This window comes from Crocuta crocuta, unplaced genomic scaffold (assembly GCF_008692635.1).
Source record: "Crocuta crocuta isolate KB4526 unplaced genomic scaffold, BGI_CrCroc_1.0 scaffold65, whole genome shotgun sequence".
Lineage (NCBI taxonomy): Eukaryota > Metazoa > Chordata > Mammalia > Carnivora > Hyaenidae > Crocuta > Crocuta crocuta.
In genome coordinates, this window is record NW_027530683.1 from 32,986 (window position 1) to 50,019 (window position 17,034).

A 17,034-nucleotide genomic window follows, 5' to 3' on the forward strand; every position below is an offset into this window, starting at 1 on the left:
GTTCTTCAGGATAAGCAATGACCTCTTATAACTCCTATGTGCCAAGCCTTGCAAACTGTGTCCACCTACAAATAACAATCCTCTGTGATAATCCTTTGATATATTTTTTAGTGACTCTTCTCCCTCTCTTTTCCCCCAAGTTTCTCTCATTGCACTTCCTATTTTCTAACTCACACTCTCCTGAGCATTTGCATCAACATTTTTAGCACCAGATAACTTCTTGTTGATGATTCCCAACCCCACAGCTCCTAAACCTGAGATCTACTCATCCACTGTCTTTGGAACAGCTCTACTCCTCAAATGCAATACACATAATAACTCACCCCTTCTTCCCCTCCAAATAAAATTAGTAATGAATTCTGACTGCCTTATTTAGATTCCTTGCTCCTCCCTTACTAGTTTTGTAACCCTAGGTAGACTACTTAATCCCTCTAATACTTGGTTTCCTCATGTGTAAAGCTAGGATAATAATACCTACTGTAGAGTATGGTTAGAATTAAATGAGATAGTATATGTAAATGACTTAAAACAATGCCTGACACAAATGAATAGCTCAAAACTATTAGTAGTGAAACTATCAGTAGAATGTGTTATTTTTATTTCCAGTATCAGTAACTAGCACTTCCATTAAGTGTTACCTTTTACTTTGGCTCTCCTCTTAAAATCCTGACTTTTCTATGCCCCCACAGAGCATACCTGCTCCTAATAAATCAAGGATTCATCATATTGTTTTGTAATTGCTTATTTATTGTTATCTCTCAACAAGCCCATAAGCAACTTGGTGACAAGCTCTGTCTGATTTTCCTCTTGATACTGAAGGAATATCAGAAAATGGACCTAGTGGGCAGGTGGAGAGATTAGCAATAAGATACTGATGAGACCTAAAGAGGAATTTTTAAACTAAGTCAGTGGGATTGAGGATGCAGGGGGGAGGGAAAGATTTCAGAAAAGTTCAGAAGAAAGATTCAACAAAACTTGGCAAGTATTAGATATCAGCAATGAAAGAAAATCTTCTTACTAGCCACAAGTTTATCTACTCTTGAAGTAAGAATATTTTCAACAGAGCAAAGACTGTTATTTTGACCTATGATGGGTCGTAAGAGTGAGAATTAGTTGTGACTTCAGACTTCCTCTCTGCCCAGCTTTAATGTGTTAGTCCTCACCTACTCTCCTCACCATTTTTCTTATCCACCGACCAGTGTAGCACAAGAGATAAGAGCACAGGCTCTGAAGTCAGGCAACTTGTTTCAACTCCTCACTGATAACTGGGGTCCACGGGCAAGTTACCTAGCCCCTCCAAATCTCAGTTTCTTCATCTATTTTTAATGAAAATTTATTTATTTATATTTTTAATTTATTTTTACATCCAGTGTAAATTAACATACAGTGTTATATTAGTTTCAGATGTAAAATATAGTAATTCAACACTTCCATACATCACCCAGTGCTCATCACCGCAAGTGCCACTCCTCAATCTCCATCACCTATTTCACCCATCCTCCAATCTACCTCCCCTCTGGTAACTATCAGTTTGTTCTCTATAGTTAAGAGTCTGGGGTTTTTGTTTGTCTCTTTTTTCCTTTGAGTCTGGGGTTTTTGTTTGTCTCTTTTTTTCTTTGTTCATTTGTTTTGTTTCTTAAATTCCACATATGAGTGAAATTAGTTTCCTCATCTTTAAAATGAGAATGAAGATTGTAGATACCTACCTTGCTGGTTCATATGAAAATTAAATAGACAATACAAGTAGAGGTTTGGGCACAGCACCCGGTAAATAGTAAATGTTCAGTATTCACTATTTTTATTTTATATGAATAAAATAGTAAAGTAGTGAATCTTTAACTTGGAGACCCACAAATATAAAAAATTCCTAAAGCAGAGCTACAACTTTTGTATCATAAAACATAATCATAATCTCTAATCTGGATATTTTGTAGAAAAGTAGGTATGAATACCAGATGAAGCCAAAAGATAAAATCTCATCCTATAACCCCTGTCAGAAGGTAATATTAAGAATCGAACTAGAAGAAAAGAAAGTCAATCAGCTAAAATCACTTGACCTCCCTAACTCTTTTCATAATACGAATCTGTACTCTGCCCAAGAATAAATGATGAACTCTCAATCTAACCTCTATCATATCACTGCTCACACAAATTTATTTACCTTTTGGTTATGAATTTATCACCAAGCCTTTTAGAACTGAAGATTCTTATTCAGGACAGAAACAGCAAAGTCAAATGATATGTTTAATAATTTCATCCTGCTAACAAATGGAAAGCAAATGTTATGAGCAGCATATTTTAGTATTATAGCTAACTTAGAAATGATTGGTTTGCAGCATTTAGTATTTATTTTTGCCTAGGAAGACTATAAAATACAAATGGCCTATCAAGTTCCTGACTGGAAAACTGTTCTATTTACTAAAGTTGACTAATGTGACACTAACAGTAATTCATTGTTAATTTTTCATATTAGGCAAGTCATATCATTATCAGCATATTGCTTTAAAAAGGTAAGAGTGACTTATAAAATGAAAGCAACTAAAATCTAAGGGCAAGTTCTCCCTAATTCTCACACTCCAGCCCAGTTTACTGCTACTTCCAGGTTTCAGACATCCATGAAATTTCAACCTAAAAGGGTTTGAAAAGATAGAGGCAAGTTTTATAAGAAAAATAAAGTGAAATCAGAAGAAAGGTAGGTGAAAGGAAATCCATTCCATTTGGGCTTTTGATCCTCTGTGTAGCTTCAATCGAATCATTTCTTTCTGTACTACTCTTTCCTCATTTCTGAAGTAATAATTGCCATTTCACTATCTTGACAGTGTGATCTAAGAACCAAAATCTAGGAATTTCTCTGGGCCTCATTTTGCCATTTGAAAATGATGGAATTATATCAGACATCTCTAAGTTTGCTTTAGCTTTCAAATGCTATGACTCCAATGGGTCAAAGGTTATTTTTATTAAAACTAAAAGACATCTTATCCAGAAGACCCCTGGCCAAATATACTTATGTTATCCATAGACATTATAGATTTCTTTAAGTCCCCAAGAACATGGAATATCTGACTGACAAATTTTATGGAAAGTCAGGAAGCAGAAAGGCCAGTACTACAGAGGTATATCTAGAGAGAAGAAAGCCACGGGGGGAAGAAGGGGAGAGAAGGGGCAAGCCAAGGGGCCAAAGTTAAGAATGCTTTATTCATGGTAGATGTTCAACAGAGATGGTAGATTTTCTTGAAAAGCAGGAGTGGAGATTGCCAGTACAAGGAGATGAGACTCCAAATAAGAAATCTGTGTGACATTAAAGACTATTTATCGGGGCGCCTGGGTGGTTCAGTCGGTTAAGCGTCCGACTTCAGCTCAGGTCATGATCTCACGGTTCGTGGGTTCGAGCCCTGCATCGGGCTCTGTGCTGACAGCTAGCTCAGAGCCTGGAGACTGCTTCAGATTCTGTATCTCCCTCTCTCTCTGACCCTCCCCTGCTCACACTGTCTCTCTCTCTCTCTCAGAAATAAACATTTAAAAAAAAAAAAGACTATTTATCATGTTGGTTATTTTGTTTCAAGATGTCACTGTCTTGATGATGATGATGAGTTTTATAAGAATAAGTCCTCAAAAATGAAACTTGTAATCATGTATGAGAATTCTCAACATACAAACAAATATATTACAGTTACAGTTGCTATAAAAATATTCTTATAGTGAGGAGTTGTTCTGGGAAAAATTATGGTGCAGAGAGAAAATATCGTCATGACATTTTCATCTCCCCCCTGCCACATTTGTCCCCCATCCACTTCTCACCCTTCCCTTGGTTTTCCTCCACCACTCTCACTTCTCAGTCCTGAATTCCTCAAGTATGATGAGCTACCCTCTCAGCCTCTCAGTCATGAACTGAGACTGGAAATACCGAACTTTCCTTTAGAACACTATTGTAGTAGGATGAGCAATGGGCTTTGAAGTCAGGCATCATTGGTGTGAATCCTGGCCCCCTGTGAACAAGGGAAAATTACATACTTGCCAGGCACTGACATCTAAAACTGCTATGTAGTTTAGAAGTGATAATATATTTAAAACACCTATTAAGTCCCTGGATTTCAGTGCATGCAAGGTAAGTGACTCTTTTTCCTTGTTTCTAAAATGAAGATTCCCTCAGTATGGGAGCAGCCTGTTTGAGAATCATCTGATAAGCTAATTCCAATAGATGTTAATAACTAGTGGGAGTTTGGGGAGAAACAAGAGTGCGGTGTGAACAAGGGGAAGCAAAAGAAAGCAAGAAAGTATGCAACCATAAAGCAAATGCTTAGTCTCCGAGATCAGAGGCTTAAAGAGAAGGATAGATTGAAACCTAAAAAGAAAGAAAAGAAAGATCCCAGGGCACTCAAGGAAAGAGAAGTCCCCCAACATCCTTTCTGCTTATTCTTCCAATATAACACACAGCTGGGCCTACCTTACCACATCCTGGATGATACTAACTTTATCAATTTTTCCATTAAAGCCAAACTTGACTTACTACAATCAATGAGGACTGTTAGTATGCCAAGTGTATACCTTGTATAACTGAATGTGTAATGGCTGAAATTGAGAAATTGGGGCAAAAGTATCAAGTGGCTCTAAGGATTGCCAAAGACCTGAGATTTGAACGATTACCACCCACACCACAAGCATACACAAAGGAACCTAAGCAGATGACTGCTTAGTACAGAGAGTAACTCAGCACAAGTGTTACATTGTGGCCACAGTTCACTAGGACCTTAAACGAAGGATCTGGAAGATCCCTGAGGTTCACATCATGTACACTTCTATAGACAGGTACAATATTGAGCATATGCCAGACGATTATGGAGCTCCTCAGTTCTAATTCTAACACTCCAGCTCCTCTGCCTTCCTTTACCAACTTTTTCTGTTGCCAGTTCATATAGCAATATGCTATAGCATGAATTATTCTCCTTACTCGTTTGCTCTGTTATGAGCTGAGTATGGTTAAATACACTCACTTTTTGATGTTGTTTTGAAATTGATATTTTGTATCATTTTGAATTTTGTTGCATCTTCTTGTAAATCAGTTGATTGCACACACACACACACACACACACACATAACTAGTGGGAGTTTAGTGAGCTACTACTTCCTTAATCATACAATGAAAGGAAAAACTTCGAGACACCATACTTTATTTTTTAATATAATTTATTGTCAAATTCATTTCCATACAACACCTAGTGCTCAGCCCAACAAGTGCCCTCCTCAATCCTCATCACTCACTTTCCCCTCTCCCCCACCCCTTATCTACCCTCAGTTTGTTCTCAGTATTTAAGAGACACCATACTTTAAAAACAGAGGAAAGAAAAAAGAATTTTTTCTGGTGGAAAGTAAGTAGAAAGCTTGGATTTTTAGGTGTCCTGTTGCAAAGGTAGACGTTTTCTAGAAAACTGCATGGTAACTCTTTTGCAAGTGTTTTTGAAAACCAATTTTGCACTGCTCATAAGAAACTTGAAAAGTTTTCAGCTTAGAAATAAAGATCTCTGATCTGACAGAACAAAAAGAAAGGGAAGCCAAAGAAAGTTGTTTCAGAGGCAATTCTAAGGCACTAAGATTTCTTGATAACTCATAAAGGTCTTTATATTTATGTAGAAAGGAGCTAGTACATGAGAAAACCTGTTCCTTGTCTTTGAGGGAAATAATAAGTGAAACTGAGGCTCACAAAATAGCCTGATTATAGGGTACCAAGAATAAGACTTGATGGCACTGGTGATGTTGTGACATCTTCCTTCCTGTGAGTATATGATGATTCATAAGAGAAAAATTATATTTGTGGAAAGGAGAAGATAGAAAAGGTGAATCGTGACCCAAAGGAAACTTCATTTATGCCATATACTCATTTACATGAATGAAGTCATTCTTCTAAAAGTTTAAGTTAGTCATAATCTGTGACTATAGGATCTTTCTATAAGACTCCAGTGAAATGGAAGTTAGCATAAATATCCATGAAATTCAAGCATATTTTTAAAACCCACAATTTTGGGCTAAATTACTCAGATAAGGCATTGACTGCTCAGCTCTTTCTTGTGGGAGAAGTGCATTAACCTCCACCACAGAGTAGAAGCTGACATTATTGCTGGAATTTCTTGAAGCATTTCTGAACATCTTATTACTCATAGTCTACAACTCACAAATTGTATAAACCTTTTGAGAATTGAGAGTCAATGCTTTCTCTTCATTTCCATTATATTAGAAAGTAATAGCATTGTCTCTGAAAGAAATTAGAAGCCCATGGCTAATACTTAGTGTGGACAGTCTTACTCAGCGAATCCTCAGTAAATGTCAACTGTATGCATAGTCTACTAATCAGAGACAACAGGAGCCCTGAAAGGGAATTATGACCCAACAGAGATCTCTGTTTATATGCCTTTTCCAGAGTAAAAGACTCCATGATTTCTCTAAGACTAGAATCTGTGTTTTCTGACTTTCAGGCAGTGCTCTTGCCCTGTTCCATACTTCTATCCTAGGAAGGTGGGTTGTATGGCTTTATGTATTCACTCTTCTTTGATATTAAGAGCACACTGATTCCAAGTATAAAAAACACTGTAGGGGGGAATCCTTAGGCAGGGTGCATTATGGAAATTATTTAAAGAAACACAATGTTTAGAGGAATTTATAGGAATAGGCTTAAATGCAAGAAAACAGGCAATGAAATACGTGTATCATTTTTAGCAAGTCAATGTAAATCTCTTGCCTAGCCCTCCAAAATTGTTCTCACATGGTTTTTAACACTTAAACTTCTACACAAGAGAGTAGTGGCTTTCAACCTATAGTTAGTGATAATGCTTAAAGTGTATATAAATTTCAGAATTATATCACATTACAGTCTCAAGAAATATATAAGTAATTAAAACCAGTCTTCTCTTGAAAGCATGTTTTAACTGAGGGAAAAAGCAAGCAAGTTCTGGGCACATAATGTAAAGAAAAAGAGGGAGAGAATCCATGCAATGGAGAAAGGAGTCCAGAAAAGCAAGCTTGGTTCATCAAACAAGCTTCACTTGTTTCAGGATTTTCCCTAGAGTGGCAATGAGTGGCTGACTTCCACTGCATGATCTAGCCTCTGGTCATGGTGGTGTGACCAGCTGCAATTCAACTCAAAAAATGCTATTTTGATGGGAAGAGGATTTAAGTTGTGGATATGAGTGTTACTGGAGGCCATTAATAAAAAAACAAAATAGCCTCCTCATTGTATATACTAATCAAAAGTGGGTAAATAGAATATTCAAGTATCACTGCAGAGCCTGCTCAGAATTCTCTCTCTCCTTCTTCCTTGCCCCTCTCCCACTCCGCTCACTCCCATTCTCTCTCTCAAAATAAATAAATACACATTTAAAAAAGAGAGAGAGATGAGACAAAATAAATAACACTTCTGAGATCTCTTTGCTAGTAAGCTGTAGATCCAGGATTCAAGGTCCGCCTAACTCCAGAGTCTACACTCTTAAACAGTGGGTGGTGCTTCTATTTAGTGATTAAGGAACATTAAGAACCAGCAATTCACACCATGACAAGAAAATAACAATTTTACATATGGACTTGTAACAAAATATATAGTATCTGACCAGACCTTGCTTAAAACCTCTGTCTCTTCCCATTATACTCAAAACCCATGACATGCATTATAAGGCTCTAGATTACAAGGACCTAAGCGATCTAGTCCCTGTCTGCCAGACCACTTTTATCACTTCTGTCTCTCTCTCTGTCTCTGTCTCTCTCTCTCTCTCATTCATAGTGCTCCAGCCACAATAGTTATGACATTCTCTACATTATGCTATGCTCTTCCTTACCTTGGGAACTTGCACTTGTCATTCTCAGTACCTGGAATAGATTCACCACTACTCTCCCCTTCATATCTTATCTCTCCAGCCTCAGCTTAAATTTAACTTTTTAAAAGAGTTTATCTTTTCCCACTGTGTCTACAATAGCTAACGCACACCTCCCCTCTTGTACCAATCAGTCTAGCTATTATCACAGTAGTATATTGCTTTGATTATATTAACCATAAACTTTATTTACTTATTTATTTTCCTTCTGCTTCAGCAAACTGTAATCTCCCTGAAGGAAGGAGGTCTGTCTTGTTTACCCAGACTAGTTGAAGGTTTGGTTCCTAGTGACCACTCATTAAATAAAATAAATGCCCAATAGATACTATGCATTGAGGTCTGAAGAACAGAAGAGAAATCTAGGATTATTTATGTATTTGGGAGTAATGGGCTTAAAGATGGTATGTGAAGCTACTGGATGTGGATGAGTTTATCCATGGAGAATATGCAGAGTGATTAGAGGAAAGGGACTAAGCTAAAACCTTGACATAGGAACCATCATCCAAGATGGTCCACAATGATTCTTACTGCCCAGTTATCTTGCCCTTGGGTGGTTCCCTCTCAACATGAATAGGACTGGCCTGTGCCAGATAAGATAAGAATATCTTGCTATCAAGTGGCTAAGTTTGAGTTGCAGTTCTAGGTCATAAAAGACATTGCTCCTCCTTACTCTCTCAGAGAGTCAAGGGCTATGTCATAAGGACATTGAAGTGTCCCTCTGAAGAAATCAGTATGGCAAGAAACTGATGTCTCCTAATAGTAAGCACTGAATCTGTAGAAGCAAATCCTCCAGCTACAGTCAAACTTTCAGATGGCTGCAGCCCTGGCTGACATCTTGTCTACAATCTTATAAAAGACCCAAGCCTGAAATACTCAACTAAGCCATTCCTAAATGTCTGATCCATAGAAATGTAATGAAATATTAATATTTGTTGTTGTTTTAAACACTAAGTTTTGGGATGGTTTGTAACATGGCAATAGAAAACCAACACTCTCAAGGGCGACAATTTATTCTTAATTAAGATTTGTCCAATAAGAATACTACAAACTCATCTTACAAATTTTATAAAACAGCATGCCATAGTTCATCTCTTCAGGCATTTTTCTTAGAATAAATTTTTCATCACACATACTCTGGCATGTATTCTTAAATCAAAAACCAGACAGCCAATCTCTACCAAATAGCTAGACAAAAGAAGTACAATATATCAAGTAACAACCTTTTAATGGAGAGCACTTAAGACTACAGAAACTGTTGTGGAAATAGGAAAGTATCTTATGCAATTCCATGACCAAAATTTTACCTTTCAAAAAATGATTAGTCTGGGTTGCTTCTCAGCAAAAAAGAAAAAAGAAAAACATTTACTGGGTGTCTGCAAGAGTCAGGGCCTAAACTATAAGCTTTAACATATATTATCTCTTTTTAAAACCCTATGAGGTAAATATTATGGGCCTCATTTTTGCCTGCCCATCAGGGCTTCCTCATTTCAGCTTCTGGGTCCTTATTTATTTGTGGCTTTAAATTTACGTTAGTTAACTATCATCAATTGGAGAACATCAGGTACCTTCACCCCTTGTTTGGAATGAAATACTCTCTACAAAATATATATTTATATATTTCTATATGAAGAAAGGGGTCCTTTTGTGGGGCAATAACCATTTGGATTTTCAAATGGAGAAACTAAAGTTTTAGAATCACAAGTAGTATTATATTAGAGCTAAGGAACCTGACAGAACATTTATCTAAGCCCTTTCATATTACAGATGAGGAAATGGGGTTCATTAGCACAGAATAATCTGTCAAATGGCCTACAGTGAATCAATAGCTGAAGCAGGACTAGAAATAGCAACACTGCTTTCATTAAAATTGCAACAGTGCCTGGCACTTAGTAGATGCTCAGTAAATTAAATGAGGCTGTGATGCATCATCCTAGAGCAATTACAGTTCCTCCAATATTTAATGAGAACTGGGAGCTTCCTTCCAAAATCTGGTATGTTCACTTTCTTCCTTTGCAAGCTAGTAGCATCAAAGGTGAGAGTTAAAGTAGCACCTAGATTTTGCTGCACTGAAAAAAAGGGACCTGGGAATGTTGCCATTTTCTTAGAGCATGTAAAAATTCACCTCAAAATTTAGTAGCTTAAAAACACCAATAATCATTCATTTTGGTTATAAATTTGTAATTTGGGCAGGATCAACACAAATAGCTAGTCTATGTTCCATACAACATCATCAAAGGCACCTTACCTGAGGACTAGAGGATCCATTTTCAGGATGGTTCACTCATGGCTGGCAAGCTGGAGCTGGCTATAAAATTCAGCTAGAGGTGTGTGCACCAGATGCTCCACAATGCTGCTGCACTGGCTGCTTAGGCTTCCTCCTGGCATGGTGGCTGGCTTCCAAGAGCATGCGTCCCATGAGACAGGAAGTGGAAGCTGTCAGCTCCCTATAGTCTGGGCCAAAAGACCAGCACAGAGTGGTTTTCACTACATCCTGTTGGTCAAACAATCACAGAGCCCTGATACCAGAAAGACAATGAAGATGTCATCTCTCTCTCTCTCTTTTCTTTTTAAGTTTATTTATTTATTTTGAGAGAGTGTATGTGTGAGCATAGGAAGGGAAGAGAGAGAGGGAGAGAGAGAGAGATAGAAAGAATTCCAAGCAGGCTCCACAGTCAGCTCAGAACCAGATGCGGGGCTTGAACTCATGAACCATGAGATCATGACCTGAGCTGAAATCAAGAGTCAGATGCTTAACTGACTGAACCATCCAGGCAACCGGAAGATGTCATGTCTTAATGTAGGTCTGTCAGAAAATTGGTTGGCCATGTTTTAAAGCCATTGAAGAGAGTATCCTTTTACTGTAAAACTAAGTATGATTCCATTTTGCTAATATGACAAAGAATTGAGCATTATTGGAGATGAGTCATAGATATCAAAATTGTAATCTATTCAAAGGTGTTAATCCCTTCACAATATAGTAATCAATCCAGGCAGTCAACAGACCTACTAGTGACGTTCAATCTTTGCCTTCATTTACTCTTCCACATAAAAAGGATAATAATAAAGTCTCATGGGAAATAGAAAGGCTTATTTATACCTATAAAGGCAGAGTGTACTTATAATTTGCCTTAATAAGTACTTGTTAATAGTGAGCTATCTATCTAGTGTTCTACACAGGTGAAAAGTATAATTATTATGTGCTTAAATAATTTTGCAACATGGAGACTTTGCAGGTTCCTGGACAACTGTCCATGCCTGAACTGGAGAAACCTCCAATTAATTAATTTTGCTGAAAGCGCCAGTTAAATTATCAAACTCTACTTTTGAAAATGATAGCTTTATTGGTTTTTAATTTTTACAAAAGAAGCAATACCTAGTGCATACCATAGGATTTCAGAATTTCTTTGCAAATAAATCATGTCTTCACAGTATATGCTTAAGTCAATGTATAACATATTCGGTCAGTTCTCCCAGCAGTAGTCCTATTCAGGAGTTAAACTATATCCAAGGGAAGAATTTTTCTAATAATATTTAGGAATAGTAGAATTGAATTGCCTTTATTGCTGTACCAAACAGGAAATTTTCAAATGTGACTAAGGTGGTATGAGTGAAGATCTTAAAACTAGTTCTGCTTGTGAGGAGCTGGTTGGCACCTTATTTAGACCACAGGCACAGTAACCAATTGGGATTTTCCCACAGGGGTTCTAGGATTTAAATTAAATGACTTTCTATTAGGCAATTGAGACCACAGAAAGCAATAACTTCCTCAAGTCAGCCACTTATAGAAAGATTGGTTAAATAAGATGAGATTTGTCCTAGCTAAAAATGGGGTCTACAGCTGAGAGGTTGGTTTCTCAGGGGCCAGGAGAGAGAAAGCTCTATTATCCAGTTAAGCATTCTTACTGCCAGAAAATAAAATGAGTATAAAACAAGAGTCACAGCCAGCCAGCCAGTGGGCCTTATTTGTGTATGTGTATTTTATGTTCACAGTGATTTATAAGGCAATATTAGTTTCAATATGATATGCTTCATTCATTTATATTTGTTATACACACCTCCTTCAGAAATTTAAATATCTGGCTTAGAGAATTACCTGGATTAATATAAATTTATTATCAAGGATTTATTGAAGGGTATATTTGGTGTAAACCTTTTTTAAGCCAGTGGAAAGATGACAGCCTGTGCTCTAAATCAGAATCTATATGAAGCAGACTCCAAATGAATACAGTCATTAGAAGCATGGCCTCTACCATACTGTAAGACAGTCTCCACACCAGACCTTTCCTTAACATACTAACACTTTCTCTGTCTTGTTTCTTGTCATCCTTTACTCACTATGGTTTAGGAGATGTTTGTGAAATGCTTGAGAGTGGCCTTGAAATGGAAAGCACAAATTTAAAACCCAAAAATGACTATAGGCTCCAAATTATAAATACACATACAAAAAAGTTTGTATAGTTCGGTAAGATAAAAGAAGGGAAATCAGATAACCACTCTAATAACAAGACTGCGCCCAATGATCTCAGTTACCCAGAAATTTAAAAAAAAACAAAAAACAAAAAACCAGAAACAGAAAAATGGCCTGGGCTTAGAACAGCCCTGCTATTAGATTATGATTATCCGCTCAGTACAATTTGCCAAAATAGAAAACCATGCTCATGGTTTGAGTCGCTGATGTTATATAAAACACTTACCTTCATTTGCTAATGTCAAAATATTCTTTCACTTATTAAAATATATATTAAGAGCCAAGTTTTTAGCATGCCCTCACCAAGATTCAGAGAATTACAGCAGTTGTGAAGGAATTGAGAAACATGCATTGACTGTAGATTTCTCCAAAATCCACCCATAAAACAGTGAAGGGTTCTCTTTTAATAAATTCCCCTGAAAACCACATACTGTGCTCACTGAAGCAAGAAATAAAAAGAAATGATTGAGCAATATTAAAAGGTGGGGAAGCCAGACCCTTTCTGTATAGTATTTTAATGTTGAAATAAAAAGCACTGGATAACCCTTGGCTCCTCCAGCTGTGTCACCAGTGTGCAGCCCCTCATCATGCTGCCAGGGCAAAGAGGCACTGGAGAACCCAGTCTCTCTCCATATTAAGACAAATTTTAAAGACAAAAATTCCAACTAGACTTTCCAATATCACATTTTCTTATGATGTATTCTGCTTGTCTGCTAACAAGGTTAGAGAAGCAGATTTTGTCTCAGACTTCGACTAACATTACTACTGTCTCAATGCATTCAGATTGGATGGGAGAGGGTTATTTTCAACAAAATGTTATTTTGCTACAAGCCAATGATACTCAAATATTTTAAAAGTCTAGGTTAGATTTTGAAATAAAAAATGGTATTTCAAAATATTAGATTCTCTGTAACTGCTGGACTTACAGTGATATTTCCACAAATCCACCCTCACTAGGCATATTAAATGTTCTCATCTTTTCAGTGTAAAGTATATACGATGTTTATAAGTAAGCCCTTGACAATCACCCATTGTATGTATTAAGCATAGCCAGTATCTACAATAAGAAGAATACTTCCTTACACTTTGTGTTAAAAATTCTTCTAATGAAAAATTTATTTCCCTGCCTTCTTCTTCCTCCATCACCACCCCTTGCAGGTCAAGAAAGAGGACCTATGGTCAACTGTATCCCCCAAATTTTAAATATTTTATATTTAAGGGATTTATCCAACTTAACTAGCAACAAATATATTTTAATACATGTTCAATATATCTAGCACTAACATATCCTTCCCCCCACTTCTACACTGTTTCTATATAAAGCAAATTATCCCCCCACCCCAAAACATAATTAAAACTGTCACCCATGGAGACTTCCACAAGATGACAGCACAGTAAGATCCTAAATCCAGTTCCTTCTACAGACATACCAAATTGCATTACATATGGATCCTTTCCCTCAGAAAATGATCTGAAAGTTAGTTGAACTGCCCTCTACAATAAAGAATTTTTAAAAAACACATCAAAACATGTAGGAGAGGCAGAAACATGATTTCACCAAAACCCCATCCCTGGCATGGTGACACAACAGGGAGGGATCTCATTAGTCTGGCACTTCTGGAGAAGCAAGGGGTTGGTGTCCCATATCAATCACCTAACCCTTAAGATCTGCACCAGAAAAATGACCCCCTAAAACGCCTGGCTTAGAAAGCCAGTGTGGTGGATGTCCAAGTGATCCAACACCCTATAGGAAACTGAGGTTCCTCTTTTAAAGGTCTCATGTAGAGTCTCGCTTGCCCACAGACCAAGCTAAAAAAATAGCATTCGAAAAGTGCCTAGACTTTATGTGAAGGTAATTTATTTGCTAATCTACAAATATCTACTGAAGGAGCCTGGGGCAGGTGAAACTCTCCCCAGAGACAGAGGCAATGGTGGATGCCATTTTCTTACTCCCACCTACCCTGCTAGCACAAGTGGGTAAGCTTAAGTACAGCACCCTTCTGTGATCTTGCTAAGACAGGCAGGGTGAGCAGTCATGGCACTATCCCATTGCCTTGATGAAGCCAGATACTACAGGCAGTTACAGCACTTCCTCACTCCCTGTATGCGGTTGATAAGTATGCATTCTCCTGCTCCCACCTAAAACTGGTGAGGACACACACACACACACACACACACACAGCACTGTCCTGCTGTATTCCTAAAACCCACCATAAGTGCAATCAAAACCTTTCCACTGCCTTTCTAAAACTAGGCAGTGTGCCCATCCCCCAACACTGTCCAGGTGCCTTACTAAAGCCAGCAGGCATACACAATCCACATAAAGGATGCCCCTTGATCACCTGCTGTTCAAGGAGGCTGCCATTCCTCAGGAGTAACAATCAGAGAAACAGTTCTTCACAGGCCACCAACCCAAGGGCACTGCACAGAAAGCAGACTGAAAAATAATCCCAGTCTCTCTGTGAAAAAGGTCTATTTACTTAGTCTGGAGCTTCAGCCTGAAGGACAGAGATCAGGTTTCCCACACATCTATAGGCTAAGGAGGTGCTCCCAGAAACATCAGCAGAGGATGCATCCTTGCATACTCCCTTGGCCTCACTACAAGATAATAAGATCTCACAGAAATGAGTTTATACACTTACCTGGTGTCCTGAGTTCTGCAACTGTAGCCCAGGAGTCACTTCCAAACCTCCAGGTCTAGAGGCCAACAAGGATTAGGACTATGGCCATACAGGAATGTTTACATTTACATCCTTTAAAAGTTGCTGCCTGAGGTTCTGACTTTAATCATCCTGAAACTAAATGCTAAATGAGATTCTTCCCCTTGGCTCACTGACAAGTCTTGGCAATTATCAAAAACAGGAACATATCAACAATAAATTAGGAAGTTTAGACAATCAAAAAGATTTGACTGAGCAAGGGCAAGGTTTAATAAAAAGGATCATCACCAATAGAAGTCCACACTTTCAAGAATGAGAGCAGTTGCTCCATCGGGGTCGATGCTGACAGCTCAGAGCCTGAAGCCTGCTTCAGATTCTGTGTCTCCCTCTCAATCTCCCCCAGTTGCACTCTGTCACTCTCTCTTTCTCAAAAAAAATGAGTATTTTAATTTTTTTTTAAAGAATGAGAGCAGTAGCTATTTGCCTAATGCACAGAAACACCCACAGAGAGTTAAGCAAAATGAGGAAACAGGGAAATATGTTCCAAATGGAAAAAAAAATCTTAGGAAAAGACCTTAATGATATGGAGATGAATAATCTACCTTATAAAGAATTCAAAGTAATTATCGTAAAGATGCTCACTGAACTCAGGAGAAGAATGGGTGAACACAGTAGGAACTTCAACAAAGAAACAGAAAACATAAGTATCAAACAGAAGTCACAGAGCTGAGGAATATAATAACTGAACATAAAAATACACTAAAGAAGTCCAACAGTAGACTGGATGAAGCATAAGAATGGATCAGCAGTCTGGAAGACAAAACAATGGAACTCACCCAGAAACAGCAGGAAGGAAGGGAGAGAGGGATGAAGGAAAGAATGGAGGGAGGGAGGGTGGGAGGGAGGAAGGGAAAAAAATTTTAATGAAGATAAGGGGCCTACAGGAAAACATCAAGTTAAATAATATTCACATTCTATGGGTCCCAGAAGAAGAAAAAAGGGCAGAAAACTTATTTGAAGAAATAACAGTTGAAAATTTACCTAACCTAGAAAAGAAAACAGGTATCCAGGTCCAAGAAACCCAGAAAGTTCCAGATAAGATAAACCCCCAAAAAGCCACACCAAAACACATAAAATTAAAATGTCCAAAAGTTAAAGAGAATCCTAAAAGCATCCAGAGAGAGGGAAAAACAACATTTTACATACAAGGAAAACTCCAAAAGGCTATCTGTAGATTTCTCAGCAGAAACTTTGCAGGCCAAAAGAGAGTGTCATGACATTTTCAAAGTGCTGAAAGGAAAAAACTTTCAGCCAAGAATGCTCTACCTGGCAAAGTTATGGTTCCATTTTGAAGGAGAAATAGTTTTCCAGACAAGTAAAAACTAAGAAAGCTCATCACTAGTAAACTGGCTTCACAAGAAATGTTAATGGGACTTCTTTAAGCTGAAAAGAAATGGAACCAATTGATAACAAGAAAACATACAAAAGTAAAAATCTCATTGGAAAAAAATAACAATATAGTGGAGTGGAGTCAATCACTCATTCAGCTACTATGAAGGTCAAAAGACAAAATTAGTGAAAATAACTAGTTAAGAAATAATTAGTTAAGAAATATATACAACAAAAAGATGTAAAATGTGACATCAAAAACACAAAATATCAGAACAGGGGAGTAAATATGTAGTTTTAGAATGTGTTCAAATTTAAGTTGCTATCAACTTAAAATAGACTGTTATATACATATACAGAATGATATATATGAACCTTACAGTAAACACAAAGTAAAAACTTATAGTAAATATACAAAAGAAAAGGAGAATGGAATGTAAACATAACACTAAAGAAAGTCACCAAACCACAAGGCAAAAAAGAAAAAGAAAGGAAGAGAGAGGAACCACAGAAACAGCCAGAAAACAATCAACAAAATGGCAGTAAGCACATACCAATCAATAATAACCTTAGGTGTAAATGGATAAATAGAAAGGAAGGAAGGAAGGAAGGAAGGAAGGAAGGAAGGAGGGAGGGAGGGAGGGAGGGAGGAAGGAAGGAA

The 17,034-nt window shown here is 37.5% G+C and overlaps 1 pseudogene; it reads left to right on the forward strand.

Annotated features, from left to right (window-relative positions):
- Positions 1-4,212: 4,212 nt before the first annotated feature.
- LOC144235665 (rRNA-processing protein FCF1 homolog pseudogene) lies at positions 4,213-4,855 on the forward strand (annotated as a pseudogene).
- Positions 4,856-17,034: the final 12,179 nt, after the last annotated feature.